We start from the raw sequence: 24,219 nt of genomic DNA, 5'->3' as shown, positions 1-24,219 counted from the left end.
GTGTTCAAATCCAGACGTTGCTCCAGATCTAATAATTAATTATGCCTGTTGTGAAATACTGTCGATGTTTTTAGCCGTCACCATCCTCCTAGCAATACTCTGGAGTTCAAAAAAACACTTTTTACAGGCGCTGATTGTTCCAGCTGCCAGGGTCCAGCTGGTCAGGGGGATCAGTCAGCCCTTCTCACCCAGAGAACTCTCTCTCTCTCTGGGATGATCTGTGGCGTCGGCCCCCTCACTGGGGACTCTGGCTGGAAGATTGAGGGAGTGAGGGACTGTGTAATGGCATAGCATCACCATGAGTGGACTCAGAGCGTTTCTAATACTTTTTCATATCCGTAAGGTAATCAATCACAGTGCACTCTGAACATAGCGTACCGAAGACATAGTCATCTCAGATCACACAGTGATTCTGTGGCTAGCTAAATCTAGTCCGACTCAGTAGTGTAGAGTCAAATTTGGGGCAATTTGTGTTGCAGCAAGTAGACATACACATTGAACAGGCAAATCCACCTTAATGCTAATCTCGCATGCCAGACATTATAGCCATGGCATAGTCGGGGTAGACACACGTCTGGGAGATTACGTAAACATATACAGGCTAGACAGAGATACTCCACGGCCTACTCTGACCTGTGTCCTTATTGTAGAGGATATATGCTGGGTCTGCCTTGTACTACTAAGTGATTTACCTGTTTAGTATAAATCCAGATCTCTTTACAAGCTGTTTAGAATAAATCCAGATCTCTTTACAAGCTGTTTAGAATAAATCCAGATCTCTTTACAACCTGTTTAGTATACATCCAGATCTCTTTACAACCTGTTTAGAATAAATCCAGATCTCTTTACAAGCTGTTTAGAATAAATCCAGATCTCTTTACAACCTGTTTAGTATAAATCCAGATCTCTTTACAACCTGTTTAGTATACATCCAGATCTCTTTACAACCTGTTTAGTATAAATCCAGATCTCTTTACAACCTGTTTAGTATACATCCAGATCTCTTTACAACCTGTTTAGTATAAATCCAGATCTTTTCACAACCTGTTTAGTATAAATCCAGATCTCTTTACAACCTGTTTAGTATAAATCCAGATCTCTTTACAACCTGTTTAGTATACATCCAGATCTCTTTACAACCTGTTTAGTATAAATCCAGATCTTTTCACAACCTGTTTAGTATAAATCCAGATCTCTTTACAACCTGTTTAGTATAAATCCAGATCTCTTTACAACCTGTAATATTGTCTGATATAGTCACAGTATGTTGTCATGGTTCTGTATATGGGTCTGTTGCTAACTGTATGTAAATAAAGTATTGTAACGTGTGTGTGTGTGTTTGCGTGTGTTGTGCAGCTAAGCAGCGCTGCCAGCTCCATTGCCAGTCCAAGGAGACCAGAGACAAGATCAACATGCAGAGGCTGGTCCAAGACGGCACGCTCTGCTCATATAAAGACTCCTACAGCGTGTGTGTGCGCGGGGACTGTGAGGTCAGTCCGTGTGTATGTGGGTTTCTTTTAATGATATTTAGGGTTACACAATGCTAGTCCATTTTGCAACCCAAATGATGTGTGTGTGACTGTGTCAGGTGTCAGTGTTCATAACTTTGTGAAGTGTGTGTGTGTGTCCATATTAACTCTAGGTGTGTGTTTGTGTGTGTGTGTGTGTGTGTGTGTGTGTGTGTGTGTGTGTGTGTGTGTGTGTGTGTGTGTGTGTGTGTGTGTGTGTGTGTGTGTGTGTGTGTGTCTGTATGCATGTGTGTGTGTGTGTGTGTGTGTGTGTGTGTTGCAGAAAGTGGGCTGTGACAGCGTGGTAGGGTCCTCCCAACAGGAGGATAAGTGTGGTGTCTGTGGAGGAGACAACTCCAGCTGCAAGATAATCAAGGGCAACTTCACACGCAGTGCCAAGAAACAAGGTAAAACAAGGTACACACAGACACACACACACACACACACACATGCACACCATCACCACCACACTGGCAGACAGAGACCAATGAGGTAATGTGTAGCTGAGTTGTCAGACCCTGGAACATGAGAAAACAGATCAGGAAGTGAGATAGATGAGGTTGTTTTCCTGGCCTGGGTCCTCCGATGATGATGATGATGATGATGATCCACTGGATATCTAACTAAAGATCCCCCTCTACTGGTCACAGAGAGTCAATGAGCTGGCCAGAGTCATGTCCAAACGCTATGCCATATTAAATTAATATCATCCAGCTGAAATAATAATTTCCTGGACTTGACTGTTGTTGACCCTGGCTGGCAAAGCAGCGCAGTTAAAGTCTTATTTGAAGCAAGTAAAAACTCGAGACATGAACCCTGTGTTCCTCAGATGAACAATAACGTTTAGTGAAAATGTATCCTGACCAAGTTGAAAAGACATCTGTGGGTGTCTGGACCTTATGGAAATGTGTGTGTTTTCCTTTCAGGTTTCCTCAAAGTACTTGAAATCCCTCGAGGGGCTAGACACCTACTGATCCAGGAGATTAAGCCAACCGCTCACATTTTAGGTATGGTGTGTGTGTGTGTGTGTGTGTGTGTGTGTGTGTGTGTGTGCGTGCGCACGCATGCGTGTGTGCGCGTGTGTGTATGCGCGTGTGTGTGTGTGTGTGTGTGTGTGTGTGTGTGTGTGTGTGTGTGTGTGTGTGTGTGTGTGTGTGTGTGTGTGTGCTTGCGTGCGTGCGTGCGTATGTATTCCAGTCTATAACTCCACCTCCCTCCCCAGCGGTGAAGAACCAGGCTTCAGGACAGTTTTTCCTGAACGCTGAGGGAGACCTCCCAGAATCCCGTGCGGTCATAGAAAAGGGCGTGGAGTGGGAGTATGTGAATAATGACCACGACAAGGAGACATTACAGACCAATGGACCGCTCAGACACGGGGTCCTAATCATGGTACACACACAGAGAAACAGACACACACACAAACACACACACACTAACTAACACCTACAAATGTAATGCATACTGTTGTTTCCCTGTGTCCAGGTGCAGTCCCATGGAGATGCCAAGGTGACCCTGTCCTATAAGTACATCATTCATATGGACCTTCTGTCTGCTATAGAGAACAACATGCTGCTGGATGACACCTCCTTTTATGAGTGGGCCCTGAAGAAATGGTCCTATTGCTCCAAGCCCTGTGGGGGAGGTATTTTACTGTTACACCGCTAGCACAGGAAGACACTGGGGAACATGATAGGAGTTTTGGATGAGGACCTATTTGTCTAACAGATGTTTGTGTTTGTCCTGCCTGAAAAGGTAAGCAGTATACCCGGTACGGCTGTAGAAGGAGAGCAGACAGTAAGATGGTCCACCGGCGCTACTGTGAGAACATCAAGAAGCCTCGCGCCATCAGCAGAGACTGCAACCAGAAGGAGTGCTCCCAGCCCATGTACGTATGGATGTGTGGTTTAGATTTATGTTTAGATAGAGGATGGCCCGTACCATTTCACTCCTTGTTCTCTACACCGTGAACCTGTCAACACCAAAGAGGTTAAAGAGGTACCAGGTCTAAGAGGTATGTCTTTTTTTGTACCTCCCGCTAACTCTCTCTGTTCTCTGTCTGTCTAGCTGGGAGGATGGTCCGTGGGAGCCGTGCAGTAAGACATGTGGTAAAACAGGGTACCAGATGAGGTCTGTTCACTGTGTCCAGTCCTTAGACAACGGCAACAAGCGCTCCATCCACAGCAAGTACTGCAACAACGACCGGCCTGAGGCACGCAGACCCTGCAACAGAGAGCTCTGCCCCGCACAGTGGAGAGTAGGGTCCTGGTCACAGGTAGGGATGGATGGGGGGGGGGGGCTGGGGGGAGCTGGGGGGGTTGGGAGTGCTGGGGGGGTTGGGAGTGCTGGGGGGGGGGGGGGGGGGGGGGGGCTGGGGGAGCTGGGGGAGCTGGGAGTGCTGGGGGGGTTGGGAGTGCTGGGGGGGGGGGGGCTGGGGGAGCTGGGGGAGCTGGGGGGGCTGGGGGTGCTGGGTACTGGGGAGCTGGGGGAGCTGGGGGGAGCCGGGGGGGCTGGGGGTGCTGGGTACTGGGGGTGCTGGGGGGGCTGGGGGGATATATGAGGCTATTATTTAGTTTGTAGGTGTGTCTGTGAGGGTGAGACCAGGTGTGTAGGGCTGTCTGTGAAGGTGGGACCAGGTGTGTAGGTGTGTTTGTGAGGGTGGACCAGGTGTGTAGGGGTGTCTGTGAGGGCGGGACCAGGTGAGTAGGGGTGTCTGTGGGGGTGGACCAGGTGAATAGGGGTGTCTGTGAGGTTGTGACCAGGTGTATAGGTGTGTCTGTGAGGGTGGGACCAGGTGTGTAGGGTGTGTGTGAGGTTGGGACCAGGTGTGTAGGGGTGTCTGTGAGGGTAGGACCAGGTGAATAGGGGAATGTGTGAGGGTGGGAGTAGGTGTGTAGGTGTGCGTTGTTGTGTATAGCCTATTCCCACACTTGTTCCTGTATTGTGTGACCACAGTGCTCCGTGACGTGTGCAAATGGGACACAGCAGAGGCAGGCGTTGTGTCACACGCGTGACAACACCATCGGTCTGTGTCTAGACAGCAAGCCAGACACCATACGCATCTGTAGCCTGGCGCCCTGTCCCAGTGAGTATTATGGCCAGGTCCCATTATCCTATACACAATATTTAACTCATCTTATTTAGTTCCCTTGTGCCACTACTTGCCAGCAGCATACCACCCTGCATCCCACTGCTGGCTTGCTTCTGAAGCTAAGCAGGGTTGGTACTGGTTGGTCCCTGGATGGGAGACCAGATGCTGCTGGAAGTGCTGTTGGAGGGCCACTAGGGGGCCCTCTTTTCTCTGGTGTAAGGAGATCCCAATGCCCCAGGGACAAGGAGGAGGCACTGCCCTGCACAGGGTGCCATCTTTCGGATGGGACGTTAAGCAGGTGTCTTAACTCTCTGTCGTCATTAAAAATCCCATGGCACTTATCATAAGAGTAGGGGTGTTAACCCCGGTGGCATGGCTAAATTCCAAATCTGGCCCCATTCCATCAGGGCCACCTAATCATCCCCCTCATTCCTAATTGGCATATATCACTCCTCACCTCTCCACCTGATAGCTGATGTGTGGTTAGTTAGTAGAAAAGCCCTATATAAATCCAATCCATTATTCTTTATTATTACTACTGATTGGTGTATTAATGGCATGTAGAATAGACAGTAGAAGTCTCTCCTGACTCATAGTCATTTTCCTCTCTGATGTTTTTCTCTCCTTGCTCCATCTCCAGGAGGCTCGTCAGACCTGAATAAGAATGGCAACATCCTGATCCAGTGGCTGTCCCGTCCAGACCCAGACTTGCCCTACCAGAGGAACAGCTCACGTAAAAAACCATCCCTTTATAGCTCTGGGCCCGGCCTCCGGTGCATGGCTGTCCTGACCTGGACCCTGACCTCTCTCTCTGTCCTCTTCACCCTGCAACAGGCCTGGGCTAGGGGCCCTGGGGGCAGGCTCACTCCCTGACCACCCTCCCCCCACCCCCACCCCTGTGTCCATGCCTGTGCCCGCGCCTGCGAGCGAGCGCCAGCTTTTCGCTTCTCTTTTGGGGGGTGTGTGTGTCTCTCTCTCTGTGTGCGAGACAGCTCTGATTGGGGGAGGTCTCTGGCTCCTGTGTGCTGATTGGTTGGTTGGTTCTCTCTTGCTCTGTCTCTCTCTTCTCTTATCTCTCTCTCTCTTTTGTGGAGCATTGTGTTGTAACCGCTGGCCAGTCGAAACTAAAAAGAAAAACAATTAAACATTGAAGAGAAGCTGGAAATGGAAAATGGCGAGAAGGTTTGATTGGCGGCTGTTAGTGGTGTCGAGGAGCCAGTGAGGCGTGAGCCCACCCCTCTGTTTGGCGGCCATGTTTTGCGTGAGCTAGCTGCGGGTCGTCATGGGTCACGCTCCTGAGATGCGGCTGTGATTTTTTGGGGTCACCACGCCGTCATCGTCCGGGGCGACAAGTGTGAAAATAACGAAGATTTAAAAAATACAAATATGTGTAAAAAAAAAAAAAAGAAACTAAAGCTTTATTGTGAATGTGATCTTGTCACAATGAGGACATCTTTGTTAAAGTGCTCATCTCACATCCTGGTTCCATTCAAAATGACAACGATGGTTCATCTCGTTCTAGGTCCTATTCTCAGACTGACAGGAACTCAGCACAGGGACAGGAGGTGACACAAACCAACACTTTTTAGGAATATTATATACGGAGCTGTTGGGTGAAGAGGTAAAGAGTGCAGAAGAGTAATAGGCTAATGAAAACAGGGTAGTTTTACCATGTGAGGTTGCTTCCCATTTCACCACCTCATCAGACATCCTCTCTTTGACTGTTATATTAAAGTTCAATAACTGCAGCTTATTTATGCTTGCAAACTTTAAAACAAATACACCTATAAATATGTTTGTATTTCTATATATATATATATACAGTTGAAGTCGGAAGTTTACATACTCCTTAGCCAAATACATTTCAACTCAGTTTTCACAATTCCTGACATTTAATCCTAGAAAAAATTCCCTGTCTTAGGTCAATTAGGATCACCACTTTATTTTAAGAATGTGAAATGTCAGAATAATAGTAGAGAGAATTATTTATTTCAGCTTTTATTTATTTTATCACATTCCCAGTGGGTCAGAAGTTTACATACACTCAATTAGTATTTGGTAGCATTGCCTTTAAATTGTTTAACTTGGGTCAATCTTCACGGTTGGGATGGTGTTCTTCGGCTTGCAAGCCACCCCCTTTTTCCTCCAAACATAATGATGGTCATTATGGCCAAACAGTTCTATTTTTGTTTCATCAGACCAGAGCACATTTCTCCAAAAAGTACAATCTTTGTCCCCATGTGCAGTTGCAAACCGTAGTCTGGCTTTTTTATGGCAGTTTTGGAGCAGTGGCTTCTTCCTTGCTGAGCGGCCTTTCAGGTTATGTCGATATAGGACTCGTTTTACTGTGGATATAGATACTTTTGTACCTGTTTCCTCCAGCATCTTTACAAGGTTCTTTGGTGTCGTTCTGGGATTGATTTTCACTTTTCGCACCAAAGTACATTAATCTCTAGGAGACAGAACGCGTCTCCTTCCTGAGCGGTATGATGGCTGCGTGGTCCCATGGTGTTTATACTTGCGTACTATTGTTTGTACAGATGAACGTGGTACCTACAGGCGTTTGGAAATTGCTCCCAAGGATGAACCAGACTTGTGGAGGTGTACAATTTTTTTTCTGAGGTCTTGGCTGATTTCTTTTGATTTTCCCATGATGTCAAGCAAAGAGGCACTGAGTTTGAAGGTAGGCCTTGAAATACATCCACAGGTACACCTCCAATTGACTCAAATTATGTCAATTAGCCTATCAGAAGCTTCTAAAGCCATGACATCATTTTCTGGAATTTTCCAAGCTGTTTAAAGGCACAGTCAACTTAGTGTATGTAAACTTCTGACCCACTGGAATTGTGATACAGTGAAATATAAGTGAAATAATCTGTCTGTAAACAATTGTTGGAAAAATTACTTGTGTCATGCATAAAGTAGATGTCCTAACCGATTTGCCAAAACTATAGTTTGTTAACAAGAAATTTGTGGAGTGGTTGAAAAACGAGTGTTAATGACTCCAACCTAAGTGTATGTAAACTTCCGACTTCAACTGTATATATATATATATATATATATATATATATATATATATATATATATATATATATGAAAATCTATATGAGTAACAATAATATGAATAATATAATAATGTTTTACCATGAATAAGCTGTAGTTTATTATAACCTACAGACTGCTATTGATCACTTCGATCCTTGACTGTTATGTGTATTTTTTTATTGATTTTACATGAATAATACAGAAGTGAATATTTACAGCGTCAGGGGGGAAGGGGGTATAGACCTATATTATGCAGGACTTGGTCAGTTAGTTGCCGATCCATTTTCTCAGATGGATGGGGTTTACTGTCGCTCCTTTTTTCTTTAGGGAAAGGATCACCTTTCTGTCATGCACATTTGCATTCCTTACGTGTGTGTGTGTGTGTGTGTGTGTGTGTGTGTGTGTGTGTGTGTGTGTGTGTGTGTGTGTGTGTGTGTGTGTGTGTGTGAGTGTGTGTGTGTGTGTGTGTGTGTGTGTGCGTGTTCATGCAGGCTTCTTGTAGACATACAACTCTGAAACATAAATACCTCATAAACCTTCATTTGAAAGCATCAGATCTTGTTTTTCCTTTTGTGATGAACATTAAACACATGAACAATGCCTTATCTTGGATTGAATGTAATGGCATTTATCTGTGAAAGAGATGGCTTTACTCATCAAAACCTTTATTAATCACTTAGAGGCAGCTTCAAATTAACAGGCAAACACAGGCAAACGATCAGAACCTGCAACAAGCAAAAGGTTTGGACCGTGGTCTGACCACCGGGTATGGTTTACAAAGGGCCCAGGGTATCGATCGACACACTGAGGACGACATCTAGAAAAACACTTCAGTCTTATCATTGCATTGTGATCACATATTTCTGTTGTGACTAGTAGCGAGCTATCCGATGTTTCATGCTGGAGTCGGACGGTAGGAGGCCAATTAAGCTAGACCTTGCAGTGCGATACTGTATATAATGTTGGTGTTGACTGTATTTAATAATGTTTATGACTGTTATCTTCTTACTTATGGGAAAAAAATATATATAATATTCTATACTATGGGTAACTGTTTCGTGGCTTCACTAGCCTGCTGGGTGGGGCTGGCTGACGTTGGATTGACGTTGGATTGACGTCGGATTGACATCGGATTGACGTTGGATTGACGTCGGGGAAACATTCAGAAGGACTATGTGCACTATGTCTATATGCACTTTGATTTATCAGGGAAAAATGTATTAACGTTTTGTAAATGTTTCATATGACACTTAAACGTGCCATTCCAGTTTTTACATCATTCATCATGGAGAATTCTGTATTTTATTTATTCAACTTCAAATCTATTTATTCATTTATGTAATTTATTCATTTGACTTCTTATCAATTGATTAACTAAACGGATTGATTGGTTGACTTCCCAGTAATGAAGTGTTTTACCAAAGTGACTGTGAACATGTACCTTTCGATACAGTTGATTTATTTTTCTTAAGAAAATAATATATCTATATATTGAGGAGGGAGTACATCTCATTGTTTTAGTTCCTGTCATTATCAACTGCAAAGTTGTATAAATAATAAAATGTTTTAAAAAGTGCTCTCGCTCTCTCCTCCTGAGTTTGTGATGGTTTGACTTGGTGTGAGGTATAACGCAACTCGAAGATTGCTCCAACCTTACAAAGGGTAAAACATTGTCTAATTAAGTGATATTGCCATGAATAATGAAAGACAGATTAAAGAAGATCAAGCCTCTTATCCTGCATAAAAAAATATGAATGAAGTGATATTGATATAGTAAATTTACACTGATCTGAAACGAATAAAGAAAGACAGATGAGATGTCAGAAACATTTAGTTTGGTCTGCAAAGAGACGGGCAGTGTTGGGGAAGCTACTCTGAAAATATAGTTTACCAAGCTACCAATTACTTCACACAAAAAAAAGTTAAACTACACAAAAGCTACCCTTAAGAAAAATATAGTTTATTAAACTAAATTTACTTTGAAAAAGTAGTTAACTTCATGTAAATCAGAAATGTCATAGACTATAAATTACAAGAACAGATCACTTTGGGGTCATATGTTAACAGAATGTGTAATTTTGCCTATTAAACACAAAAACAATGTTTCAAGTGAGAATTAAGCAGGTATGAAAAAGAAAGAAACGTTTTGCCTACTTCACCCATATACAGTGGGGGAAAAAAGTATTTAGTCAGCCATCAATTGTGCAAGTTCTCCCACTTAAAAAGATGAGAGAGGCCTGTAATTTTCATCATAGGTACATGTCAACTATGACAGACAAAATTAGAAAAAAAAATCCAGAAAATCACATTGTAGGATTTTTTATGAATTTATTTGCAAATTATGGTGGAAAATAAGTATTTGGTCAATAACAAAAGTTTCTCAATACTTTGTTATATACCCCTTGTTGGCAATGACACAGGTCAAACGTTTTCTGTAAGTCTTCACAAGGTTTTCACACACTGTTGCTGGTATTTTGGCCCATTCCTCCATGCAGATCTCCTCTAGAGCAGTGATGTTTTGGGGCTGTCGCTGGGCAACACAGACTTTCAACTCCCTCCAAAGATTTTCTATGGGGTTGAGATCTGGAGACTGGCTAGGCCACTCCAGGACCTTGAAATGCTTCTTACGAAGCCACTCCTTCGTTGCCCGGGAGGTGTGTTTGGGATCATTGTCATGCTAAAAGACCCAGCCACGTTTCATCTTCAATGCCCTTGCTGATGGAAGGAGGTTTTCACTCAAAATCTCACGATACATGGCCCCATTCATTCTTTCCTTTACACGGATCAGTCGTCCTGGTCCCTTTGCAGAAAAACAGCCCCAAAGCATGAAGTTTCCACCCCCATGCTTCACAGTAGGTATGGTGTTCTTTGGATGCAACTCAGCATTCTTTGTCCTCCAAACACGACGAGTTGAGTTTTTACCAAAAAGTTATATTTTGGTTTCATCTGACCATATGACATTCTCCCAATCCTCTTCTGGATCATCCAAATGCACTCTAGCAAACTTCAGACGGGCCTGGACATGTACTGGCTTAAGCAGGGGGACACGTCTGGCAATGCAGGATTTGAGTCCCTGGCGGAGTAGTGTGTTACTGATGGTAGGCTTTGTTACTTTGGTCCCAGCTCTCTGCAGGTCATTCACTAGGTCCCCCCGTGTGGTTCTGGGATTTCTGCTCACCGTTCTTGTGATCATTTTGACCCCACGGGGTGAGATCTTGCGTGGAGCCCCAGATCGAGGGAGATTATCAGTGGTCTTGTATGTCTTCCATTTCCTAATAATTGCTCCCACAGTTGATTTCTTCAAACCAAGCTGCTTACCTATTGCAGATTCAGTCTTCCCAGCCTGGTGCAGGTCTACAATTTTGTTTCTGGTGTCCTTTGACAGCTCTTTGGTCTTGACCATAGTGGAGTTTGGAGTGTGACTGTTTGAGGTTGTGGACAGGTGTATTTTATACTGATAACAAGTTCAAACAGGTGCCATTAATACAGGTAACGAGTGGAGGACAGAGGAGCCTCTTAAAGAAGAAGTTACAGGTCTGTGAGAGCCAGAAATCTTGCTTGTTGTAGGTGACCAAATACTTATTTTCCACCATAATTTGCAAATAAATTCATTAAAAATCCTACAATGTGATTTTCAGGATTTTTTTTTTCTCAATTTGACTGTCATAGTTGACGTGTACCTATGATGAAAATGACAGGCTTCTCTCATCTTTTTAAGTGGGAGAACTTGCACAATTGGTGGCTGACTAAATACTTTTTTCCCCCACTGTATATATATGTTTTAAAGTAGTGTGTAGTACAAGTAGTGAGCTACACCGCTACATTGCAAAAATATATATACTGAAAACACTACCTAGATTTGAATTTAGTTCAACTACCACAAAGCTAATGCAAAATGTAGTTAAACTACATGTAGTTCACTACTCCCCAACACTGGAGCCAGGTTACTGTTCCAGCACCACAACAACAAAGAACTCACTCCACTCTTCTTCTTCCCTTTTAGTTGCTATGGACTAATCTATTGACTCTGCTGTCAATGCTGCTTGGGTCTTCTTCTTCTTCTTCTTCTTCTTCTTCTTCTTCTTCTTCTTCTTCTTCTTCTTCTTCTTCTTCTTCTTCTTCTTCTTCTTCTTCTTCTTCTTCTTCTTCTTCTTCTTCTTCTTCTTCCTCCTTCCTCCTTCCTCCTTCCTGCTCTAGTTGTTAATGGTCTGGCTTTATTACCTCTACTACTTTACTAAACCGTTTGTAAACACACACACACACTCCCACAGCACCATCTCCAGCCCCGCCCAGTCTCAGCTCTGTGTTCTCTCCCCCACAGGCAAGCAGCGTTGTCATGGAGACAGGTCAGTGTTCTGTCGCATGGAGGTGCTGATCCACTACTGCACTCTGCCTGGCTACAAGCGCATGTGCTGCAAATCCTGCAGCAACGTGACGGACAGCAGCCTGAGCACCACCGCCCCTCCCCGGGTCACAGCTGTCCCCCTGCCTCGCCCCCGGCCTCTGCCTCAACCCAAGGACAACAACACCCCCTTTCAGCCCACGGTTCATCCAAGAAGTATAACACATATACCTTATACCACGCCACGCCCAATGAGCACCACAGACACTTATACAGCACCCCACCCATACTACACCACATACCCCATCCCCATGACCCCAGAGCACAGTGTGACCCCCAGAGACACAACCAGGAAGTACCCCTCATTCACCCTCTCCACCAGAACCAGCACATACACTACAACTCCCAGTAGCCCTTTCACTGACGTCACCTTTGTCAGCAACGACACCACAGGTGCATCAACCACAACTCCCAGCAGCCTATTCTCCATGGATGATGTCATAAAGCCAACTGAAACCAACTACTTTGAGGATGTCACATCGCCCAGTGGAACCATACCATACACTGATGTCACAATGCCCAGTGGTGATGATGTCACAATCCCTAGTGGAACCATGCCCTATGGCAATGATGTCACAATGCACAGCGGAACCACGCCCTATGGTGATATCACAATGCCCAGTGGAACCATGCCTTATGAAGATGACGTCACAATGATGACAGTGATGATTCCTACCGTCCCCAGCGATGACATCATAGATATGACCACCCCTGATTTGTCGGATTTCACAGAGTACATATCTATGAGGGCCACTGTTCCCACAACAGAGCAAACGACAGCCCCGCCTCCCACAACAACCATCGCCACGATGACAACAACAACAACCAAAAAACCCACGTGGCCGCCAAGCCGCCAGGAGGACACCAGCGAGAACAACTCCATCGACGATCCCTACAACCGGATCATCGGAGTGGACAATGACATCTCCCAAAACAACCTGATCCCCAGACGAAGCCGTGTGTTCCTCATGGAGAGAACACGGAACAAACGCATCCAGGAACTCCTGGAGGAGAAGAGGAACTTTCTGTTGAGGATGAAGCGGGCCCACAGGGGCGCTGCGTGATGACCTCAAACCTTAACCTTTGACCCTTACCCTCCCTGATTTCTCTTATAGAGATTTACCTATGTCTGCTAACAGACTGGAGTTATTGTTTAACCCTCAACCTGCCTTGGTGCTCTCTGTCAGGCAATTACCCACCACACATCCAGAGCCACGGTACAGACATACATACCGCCCTGTTCTGTTACACACACACACCAGCCAGCCACACGGCAAACTGAACTATGTGGAGAGAGAACCAAAGCCAGATGTTTGCACAGTTGTTTTGAATAAAAGTGGTTGGTCTTGTTGTAAGGCTGAGAGTAGAGCCAGATGTGCTGTGGACCGTACATCCTCTTGAACCTGCACCATAACAAGGGAAACTTTTATCTCTCCAAACCTCCCCCAGTGTGCTTAGGTTTTCAGAGCAAGGCACATACAGTAAATATGTATTTCTCTTTAATAAGCAGCACACACCTGGATAAGCTCAGGGCGTGAAACGTTGGACCTTCAGGCCATTAAAGTCGACAAAGCTCGAAGTAGATTTTATTTAAATGAAGTCTTATTCCCCAGCACCATGCCAGAACCCAGGTAAGCTTGCTCATCCCAAACAAGTCTAACATACCATGTTAGATTACAGCCTATGACTGCAGTTGATATGCCCCCTCTTTAAGTCAAACAGACATAAATACCAGTCTGATCCCATTTAATGAGACATGTTAGATAGGAAGTGTCCATATGTGTCTTTTTCTAGGGGTATGTCCCTATGGCCCCTGGTCCAAAGTAATGTGCTTTAAAGGCAATAGACTAGGGTTGAATGGCGGGAACCCGGTTACCAAGATTTACCGGGATTTACTGCCCCAAACCACTCGCTTTTCTCAGGATAAATAACTGCAAGAAACAGGTCAATCATAATAAATTATTTATATAAACAGCATGGCGTGAAATGGAACTGCTAAATGATATGCAATGTCTAAATCTGGCTTCTCTACGAAATGGAACTGTTAAATTATATGTGATGTCTAAATCTGGCTTCTCTACGAAATGAAACTTAAATTAATTGCAATGTCTAAATCTGGCTTCTCTACGGCCTATGCATGATGAATCAATGCTCAGGGTGGGGACAGACCCATCTCAGTATGGAGAGCAGTTCACAATGCATGTAGACCGATCATCTCATTATGGTAACTTGTGACAGGTAGGCCTACATTTGCTGCAGCATAGCCTATGCTACAGTAAAATAAAGACCAAATGCGCGTTTAATTTACCCATCTCCATCTGGCTTTCGGGGGTCACCTTGTTTTTTTAATTGTAAAGATGATTGTATTTTTTATTGCAGCTACAGAGTTTTAAAACCTGAATATCATTGCTTTAAATCAGTGCACGAGCTCTCTCTTGCAGTCTTTCTTTCTCTCTCTCTCCATCAACTCCATTGAAATTGCATCCAAAATAGATAATCATGTTCTAGATTGATATATAGCCCTATATATACAGTGCCTTCGGAAAGTATTCAGACCCACTTAACTTTTTCCACATGTTTGTTACATTACAGCCTTATTCTAAAATTGATTAAATTGTTTTTTCCCCTCATTAATCTACACACAATACCCCATAATTACAAAGCAAAAACAGGTTTTTTGAAATGTTTGCTAATTTATTAAAAATAAACAACTGAAATATCACATTTACTTGAAGCACCTTTGGCAGCGATTACAGCATTGAGTCTTCTTGGGTATGACACTACAAGCTTGGCACACCTGTATTTGGGGAATTTCTTCCATTCTTCTCTGCAGATCCTCTCAAGCTCTGTCAGGTTGGATGGGGAGCGTTGCTGCACAGCTATTTTCAGGTCTTTAGGTGCCTTTTGGCAAACTCCAAGTGGGCTGTCATGTGCTTTTACTGAGGAGTGGCTTCCATCTGGCTACTCTACCATAAAGGCCTAATTGGTGGAGTGCTGCAGAGATGGTTGTCTTTCTGGAAGGTTCTCCCATCTCCACAGAGGAACTCTAGAGCTCTGTCAGAGTGACCATCAGGTTCTTGGTCACCTCCCTGACCAAGGCCCTTCTCCCCCGATTGTTCAGTTTGGCCGGGCGGTCAGCTCTAGGAAGAGTCTTGGTGGTTCCAAACATCTTCCATTTAAGAATGATGGAGGCCACTGTGTTCCTGGGGACCATCAATGCTGCAGAAATGTGTTGGTACCCTTCCCCAGATCTGTGCTTTGACACAATCCTGTCTCTGGGCTCTACGGACAACTCCTTCGACCTCATAGCTTAGTTTTTGCTCTGACATGCACTGTCAACTGTGGGATCTCATATAGACAGGTGTGTGCCTTTCCAAATCATGTCCAATCAATAGAATTTACCACAGGTGGACCACAAGTTGTAGAAACATCTCAAGGATGATCAATGGAAACAGGATGCACCTGAGCTCAATTTCGAGTCTCAATGCAAAGGGGCTGAATACTTCTGTAAATAAGGTTTTTCTGTTTTTTATTTTTAATACATTTGCTAAAATGTATAAAAACCTGTTTTCGCTTTGTCATTATGGGGTATTGTGTGTAGATTGCTGAGGATTTTTATTTATTTAATCCATTTTAGAATAAGGCTGTAATGTAACAAAATGTGGAAAAAGTCAAGGCGTCTGAATACTTTCCGAAGGCACTGTAGATGTCCTAGCCTACCTCTTTCAGGTAATATGTTCAACACAGCCTTATATTTAGCTAATTAATGATGGGTTATACATAATAAGCTTCTATTTTATAGCCTCTGTCTCTTGCGCAATACGCAAGCACATGTGCTCCGCTAGCCTCTCCTTAGCTCTTAGGAGTCTCATGCAGGAAAAGCTAGAATAGAATAGCTTGCTGGACATCTTTTTTTTGCATTTCTTATAGCATTAGACTATTCAAAGAGGGAAGCAAGCTCTTTTTTGCTGAATGTTAAATACAGCAGCCAATAGAACTCACGGGTAGTTTGAAAGAAGAGCGAACGCGCGATGGCGGTGGACTATATCAGTTATTTACTTAGACCCATAACCATTCAATCTTCTTGAAGAGAAGTGAAAGCCTTCTGCATCTAATTCTAGTCCTATATTATTCAAGGATGTTATTAGAATGATTAAGATAAAGACAACAAAACGTATTTCATTTAACTGTTGAAAACGAGGAAGGAATGGAGCAACAATAGAGAGAGAAAGAGGAGGTAGGCTAATAACATTAGAGGAAATATTATGAAAGATATATATGCGTCAGCGTACTAATTATACAAATTACAATTATAAAACTATTATATTTCAAAATTAAAATCAAATTTGCTAGTTTATACTTGTAACTTTGTAGGCCGCATGTGCTGCACCATAATCGAATGTTCACTTTTGCGTTATCATGTGGCAGGTAGCTTAGTGGTTAAGAGCGTTGTGCCAGTTACCAAAAGGTTGCTGGTTCTAATCCCCGATCCGACTAGGTGAAAAATCTGTCGATGTGCCCTTGAGCAAGGCACTTAACCCTAATTGCACCTGTAAGTCGCTCTGGATAAGAGCGTCTGCTAAATGACTAAAATGTATATGTTTGAACGATGTGCGTAATTCCAGTTCACACTCAATAAGATGAGCCTACTGCAGCTAGTTTCATTTATTTACCCTAGAGAACTACATCTATGGGCTTTTATATGTTTTTATGTCGTGCGTAATGCGCAGTAGCCTATATCATACAGTATATGTATTGGATAATGGCACAATCATTTGGGCTTTTTTGGGCTTGGGCTCATTAAATGTTGTTAATGTAGGGCTCATAAAAGGTATTTAATATATGGCTCGTCAGGCTCAGGTAGCATCAGGTTTGAATTTTCATGCTGATCAAAGCTCTAATAAAATCCAGACACTTCCGGTTTGGGCGGGAAATACCGGGTTCAGCAGGAGAAAAGTTATTTATTCTCGGGATGGAATATTTGTAAAATACCGGGAAAATATTCAACCCTAGAATAGACTGCCATTTGGGACACAACATTTCTGAATCAGGGCACTGTACAGGGCAGACAGACACTCTGGAGGTTTGGAGATATAAAAACAGACTATGCCACATCAGTTCACCAGAGGTCCATATTAATAGTCTAAAGTGGTTTCCTCCCCTTTCGTCTCCTTTACGTCGTCTGCACGGATGAGAAAGAGTTGGAATGGTGAAAGCAAATACCTGGTGGATATCCACCGTAGTGCATTCACCTACCCTGTTTTTCCCCCTTTAGATCTGTGCAGATGAGATACAGAGAAGAAGCCTAGCTTAGACTATTGGGATGAACCCACATATCTCATATCCCCCAGAATATCCCTTCTCCTGGTCGTGTAAAACTCTGGAAGCTAATGGGTTAGCGCAGTGCTGCCAATGCCATGTCCATTACACATCGACTGTATGTCAGACTCAGTGGATTCTTTTTCACATGCCCCTTTCTGCTGCTTCTCGGGGCGTCAATGAACAAGAGCTCTGGGGGACTATGGAGGGCCATTGCTGACAACTCTATTGGATTTTATTGGTGCTCTGTTGGAATATGTGTGATTTTTAAATGATTCCATGGGCTCCATTTTATCAAACCTAACGTTATGGTAAATCTAAGCGCAGGCGGTAGCGCTATAGGCTCTCGAGTGTGTCAGAAATGTTTAGCTATTTTCACTATCACAATTATCTGTGCACTCCCTGGCGTTGGCGCGAAAGGGCTGGGTTTTGATGAATAAACAAGTTGTCGGTGTGTCGAAGTTTGGGCCCTCACCGGACAATCAGAACATGCTCCATGCGAAATATGTGGTTGCTTCAAGTTGTGTATTTACGGCCTTTATGTATTGCCTTGGAATCAACTCCGATTCCAATGTTAGTCCGTTATAGTTTGTTAAATGGCTTACATAACGAAATAACAAAATGTAGACCCATCTTTGCTAAATATGTTAACTTGAACCCATTTGCCGTCCACATTGTTGTAAGTAATTGAATGGCTTCAATAGCATTCACACTGATATAGGAGCTAAGTCTACTGTAAATTGCATTATGGCAGAGCATGGTCATGCCAAACATTGTCAATAAACAAGATTAAATTAACTGTTTATAAGGCCTAAAAAGAGAATGACTAATTCTAATCAAATTCTAAACAAAACAACAACTTGTTATAATATTAAAACAACGCAGACTATGGAGCGTTTTACGCATGTCCAAACCTTTCACAGTAGCTGGACAAAGGTCCAATATAAAGAGAAAGAGAATGTCCACTCACCTTTATACTGCTCCTAAATAGGCCTATGTTTTATGAACATAATCGGAACCATTTTACAGATCAGATCGCATTCACACATCTCCAGAAGTTGCATTGCAAGCGCGCCATGGACGTTGTCACCATAAAACCAGGAAGGTGAATCATTCTAATACGTTTGGTTGTAATAAGATTAAACGGAAAAACAATACGTTTCTTTTTAAAACAACAATAAATACATTTAAAATGTGAACATTTCATAACATCTAAAGGATAAAAAAAGACAAGCATTGCTGTTGAACCAGCCTTCCTTATAGTAGGCCTAAGGGAGGGCTTGGGTTTTGAACATATGAAACCGAAAACAAGCACTTATTACAGGTTACAGATAACTTTTAAATAGGAGCGTCACCGGTATTCACCGCGGTTCTCATCTCTCGTTTCATGATGGGCATTGATACATAGCCTACATTATGGCGGGGGTTTTACACAAGTCCAAAACGGGACCTACATGTCTAAAATAATGTGGGCCTGCCTACAATGAATAGATAAAAAGGGAATGTCAGCTCACTGTTTTACTCATCTCAAACTTGATATTTTAATAAAGCTTTGGTGATTAAGATTTATTTCCAAGCGGTCTCAGGAGCCAAACCTTTTATCGACAGTCTTGACTACTTCGGATTTCATTGGGCAGACAAAACAAGTCTTAATTGAGAGGAGGGGAGGCTATGCTTGGTAAAAAAAATAAAAAAAATAAACGAAATGGGAAAAAACATTCGTTTTTTATGTTTCTAAATACGAAGTACATAGGCACCAAAAGCACATTGGGCTACTCTTGTTCCATGCGCAAATGCGTCACGGCTGGATAGGCTGCGTTTCCGCTGTCAAAATTCATGCCATAACCAACTGCTAAAATCAGCTTTTGGTTGGTCTTAAATATCCCCGTCAGCGCTGCCTGAAATTAGGACTTTTGATCATGTTTTTAAGGACACTCCTCAAATAGTTCCACCCCGCCCATCTGAGTGCAAGAGAGCTGATAGAAGACAGGTAAATTGCCGAGCCTGGCGTTAGGGCTGGAAAATGGCAGTGCGCCAGTTTTTACATGACAAATTTGCAAACTAACATGCGTTTGCCGCTAGTGCCAGCCGAAAATAGAGCCCCATATATCTCTTATAATATACAGTATCAAATGCAGTAGGGGTTATTAAGGTGAATTGGATGGTTAATTGAAGGAAATCCGTCATCATAATCAGGTCTGTGAGTTGATATGGTCAGTAGTGGTGGTGCAATGCTTTTATCCTTGTTGGTGCTGAAAGCAATGCCCAGCAAAGAGTCACAGAGACCTTATCCATTCACTACATATTCAAAGAGCAAAAACAAAGAACGAAAAATGATACAAATCTATTTGGAGCTACTGCTTCACAATAGAAGCTTTCAGGGCAAGTTTTATTATTATCGGAGCAATTTGTCTTGCAGCTGCTGCAAAATCACCTACGGATCTGCCTGTACATATGAATCAGAACTTAATGTTTAATATTTATTAAAGTTCAAGTGCCTGTGGTATTTTGCTTATCAGGTGTTGCATGATATTCCTGTTCTAATGTCTACAATGAGTCTCTCTCTCGCTGTCTCGTCTAATCACTGACCACTAGAGGGAAGCAGAGTAAGCAGTGTACAAAACATTAGGAACACCTGCTCTTTCCATTTGACAATTTAGTCATTTAGCAGACGCTCTTATCCAGAGCAACTTACAGTTAGTGAGTGCACACATTTACATACTGGCCCCCCGTGGGAAACGAACCCACAACCCTGGCGTTGCAAGCACCATGCTCTACCAACTGAGCTACAGGGGACTACAGACTGACCAGGTAAATCCAGGTGAAAGCTATGATCCCTTATTGATGTCACTTGTTAAATCCACTTCAATCAGTGTAGATGAAGGGGAGGACAGGTTAAATAAGGATTTTTAAGCCTTGAGACAATTGAGAAATGGATTGTATATGTGTGCCATTCAGAGGGAGAATGGGAAAGACAAAAGATTTAAGTGCCTTTGAACGGGTATGGTAGTAGGTGCCAGGCACACCAGTTTGTGTTGAGAACTTCAATTCTGCTGGGTTTTCCATGCTCAATAGTTTCCCAGGTGTATCAAGAATGGTTCACAACCCAAAGGACATCCAGCCAACTTGACACAACTGTGGGAAGCATTGGAGTCAACATGGAACAGCATCCCTGTGGAACGCTTTCGAACACCTTGTAGAGTCCATGCCTCAACGAATTGAGGCTGTTCTGAGGGCAAAATGGGGTCCAACTCAATATTAGGAAAGTGTTCCTAATGTTTTGTCCACTCAGTGCATGTCCATGTACTGGCTTCTTCACCTCTCTATCTACTTCTCTGTCTACCTGTGCTGTGTTATGCTGTTACATTAACATATTGCTCTAAATAATATGTATTAATAGGAGATGGCATAGCTCTTACACTGACATTGCTTTTAATAACAAAACATGCCTTTCTTGTGCTCCATAAACCCTTTGTAGAAACACAAGTGCGCTGAACTCCCATGTAGGGCTTCAGATGGCCTCGACCACACACACACACACCACGCATGCATGCGCACATACACACACACATGCACACACACCTTCCTCACCTTGATGCTGGCGACACAGAGGACACATAAATTGAGCTCCTTTTATCTCTCTCTCTGACATAGTCGCAGCGCTTTGTCTCATAGTAACCTCCTCCCTGTTCACGAGTTCCTCTCTCTCTCTCTCTTGAACTAATCACATTTCCACGGGTTCCTTTAGCTAGCCTCTGGTTGAGCTTGTAATCTTAACTGACCCATCATACAGCCGTGGACTGTGGCGACAGTCCTAACATAAGGGGAAGTTAACCATAGTATTGACCTCTGTTCTCTCCAACATGTTTGTGTCCTTGGTGTACCTCAAGGCAATACGTTTGTGTGTGTATGTGTGTGAGAGAGAATACTGTGTTGTATCCTTGTATATAGGTCATGGATATGTGAGTCAGTATGTAGTGTGACAGGCATCACATTAACTACTGTGTTTCCCATCACTATGACATTATCCCATCACACATGAAGAACAACAGCTATGAAAGGGTTGGAGACAAAGGGGAGAGCCTTGATGACTTGGCCTGTGAAACATTGCTATTTATAATGTGTGATTTAGCATGTGTGATATGTCCATTGCATTTCCATTCAGAATGTAACCTTGTAGCCTCGGTGGTAAGACAAGTGGGCTACTCAACAGAATGAGTAGAGCTAATGTAGTCTGATGTGAGTGGATGTTCAAAATTGTATTGTTAACACACACACACACACACACACACACACACACACACACACACACACACACACACACACACACACACACACACACACACACACACACACACACCACAAATAGAGAGTTGATTTCATGTTAGTGAATTAAGTGTCCCTAAATCTGCAGCAGTGGTTCCTCTAATCTCTCTCACCCTGATCTTATCAGCACGGGCACAGAACAACAAGAACAGAACAAGAACATAGATATTAGATTAGTACATTTCTGCTGTAGAAGAATGTTCTTTAGCCTTTCTCAGAATTCAATAAGAAACACGGGTCGGTGAGGAGGTAATTCACAGTAATGGTTTACATTGTGTCCCATTCTTGTTGAGCGTCCACTTATCAATCCAGATCAAATGTTTGTTACAGACCAAGAACAGGTTGTTCTTAGCCAGATGTGCTGTTCTTCTGTTTGTTGTTTTAAGATTTTCTTTTAACATTTAAAGCTAGAGTCCCTAACTGAAACAAGAACAAAGTGGTCACCCTCACCTCTGTTTTGGTCAAAAGCTGAGGAAAGGGCCTGGAGAAATGTAACCACTCTCAAATGCATAGACACACACTACTTTTAAATTTTTGTCATTTAGCAGATGCTCTTATCCAGAGCGACTTACAGTTAGCGAGTGCATACATAATTTTTTTATTTTTCATACTGGCCCCCCGTGGGAATCAAACCCACAACCCTGGCGTTGCAAACGCCATGCTCTACCAACTGAGCTACATCCCTGCCAGGCATTCCCTCCCCTACCCTGGACGACGCTGGGCCAATTGTACGCCGCCCCATGGGTCTCCCGGTCGCGGCTGGCTACGACAGAGCCTGGATTCGAACCAGGATCTCTAGTGGCACAGCTAGCAGTGTGATGCAGTGCCTTAGACCACTGCGCCACTTGACCAAAAGTATGTGGACACCTGCTCGTCGAATATCTCATTCCAAAATCATTGTCATTAATATGGAGTTGGTCCCCCCTTTGCTGCTATAACAGCCTCCACTCTTCTGGGAAGGCTTTCCACTAGATGTTGGAACATTGCTGCGGGGACTTGCTTCCATTCAGCCAAAAGAGCATTAGTGAGTTCAGGCACTGATGTTGGGCGATTAGGCCTGGCTCGTAGTCGGCGTTCCCGGTTCATCCCAAAGGTGTTTGATGGGGTTGAGATCAGGGCTCTGTGCAGGCCAGTTCTTCCACACCGATCTCAACAAACCATTTCTGTATGGACCTTGCTTTGTGCACGGGGGCATTGTCATGCTGAAACGGGAAAGGGCCTTCCCCAAACGGTTGCCACAAAGTTGGAAGCACAGAATCGTCTAGAATGTCACTGTATGCTGTAGCATTAATATTTCCCTTCACTGGAACTAAGGGGCCTAGCCCGAACCATGAAAACAGCCCCAGACCATTATTCCTACTCCACCAAACTTTACAGTTGGCACTATGCATTGGGGCAGGTAGCGTTCTCCTGGCATCTGCCAAACCCAGATTAGTCCGTCGGACTGGCAGATGGTGAAGCGTGATTCATCACTCCAGAGAACGCGTTTCCACTGCTCCAGAGTCCAGTGGCGGCAAGTTTTACACCACTCCAGCCGACGCTTGGCATTGTGCATGGGGATCTTAGGCTTGTGTTCGGCTACTCGGCTATGGAAACCCATTTCATGAAGCTCCAGACTATGAGTTCTTGTGCTGGCGTTGCTTCCAGAGGTAGTTTGTTTACATTTACATTGTTTACAAACATTGGAGTAAAACAAGCTTATATTTTGGGTTCTGATGGAGTACGACAGTCGAACTAAGCTCATGAGGCATTTATTAGTTACGCTATACAGTCGTGGTCAAAAGTTTTGAGAATGACACAAATACTAATTTTCACAAAGTCTGCTGCCTCAGTTTTGATGATCAGTGATCAGATGAAGTCCCTCTTTGCCATGAAAATGAACTTAATCCCCAAAGAAACATTTCCACTGCATTTCAGCCCTGCCACAAAAGGACCAGCTGCCATCATGTCAGTGATTCTCTCGTTATCACAGGTGAGAGTGTTGACGAGTACAAGGCTGGAGATCACTCTGTCATGCTGATTGAGTTAGAATAACAGACTGGAAGCTTTAAAGGGAGGGTGGTGCTTGAAATCATTGTTCTTCCTCTGTTAACCATGGTTACCTGCAAGGAAACACGTGCCATCTTCATTGCTTTGCACAGAAAGGGCTTCACAGGCAAGGATATTGCTGCTAGTAAGATTGCACCTAAATCAACCATTTATCGGATCATCAAGAACTTCAAGGAGAGAGGTTCAATTGTTGTGAAGAAGGCGTCAGGGCGCCCAAGAAAGTCCAGCAAGCGCCAGGACCGTCTCCTAAAGTTGATTCAGCTGCGGGATCAGAGCACCACCAGTGCAGAGCTTGCTCAGGAATGGCAGCAGGCAGGTGTGAGTGCATCTGCACGCACAGTGAGGCGAAGACTTTTGGAGGATGGCCTGGTGTCAAGAAGGGCAGCAAAGAAGCCACTTCTCTCCAGGAAAAACATCAGGGACAGACTGATATTCTGCAAAAGGTACAGGGATTGGACAGCTGATGACTGGGGTAAAGTCAT

At 43.7% G+C, this 24,219-nt stretch overlaps 1 pseudogene across 1 annotated transcript in view; it reads left to right on the top strand.

Annotated features, from left to right (window-relative positions):
• Nucleotides 1-14,344, top strand: part of LOC311105033 (A disintegrin and metalloproteinase with thrombospondin motifs 2-like) — a 107,618-nt pseudogene extending 93,274 nt beyond the window's left edge. The window contains exons 13-22 of the transcript in view: nt 1,357-1,490; nt 1,792-1,915; nt 2,435-2,515; nt 2,731-2,897; nt 2,991-3,150; nt 3,261-3,393; nt 3,573-3,780; nt 4,461-4,590; nt 5,237-5,329; nt 11,963-14,344. The product of the transcript in view is annotated as an A disintegrin and metalloproteinase with thrombospondin motifs 2-like (transcript). The remainder of the gene's footprint in view (nt 1-1,356; nt 1,491-1,791; nt 1,916-2,434; nt 2,516-2,730; nt 2,898-2,990; nt 3,151-3,260; nt 3,394-3,572; nt 3,781-4,460; nt 4,591-5,236; nt 5,330-11,962) is intronic.
• The last annotated feature ends 9,875 nt before the right edge of the window (nt 14,345-24,219 follow it).

This window comes from Coregonus lavaretus, assembly GCF_964263955.1.
Source record: "Coregonus lavaretus genome assembly, chromosome: 29".
Lineage (NCBI taxonomy): Eukaryota > Metazoa > Chordata > Actinopteri > Salmoniformes > Salmonidae > Coregonus > Coregonus lavaretus.
The sequence above is the reverse complement of the archived record's forward strand: the minus strand, read 5'-3'. Positions and strand labels throughout refer to the sequence as shown.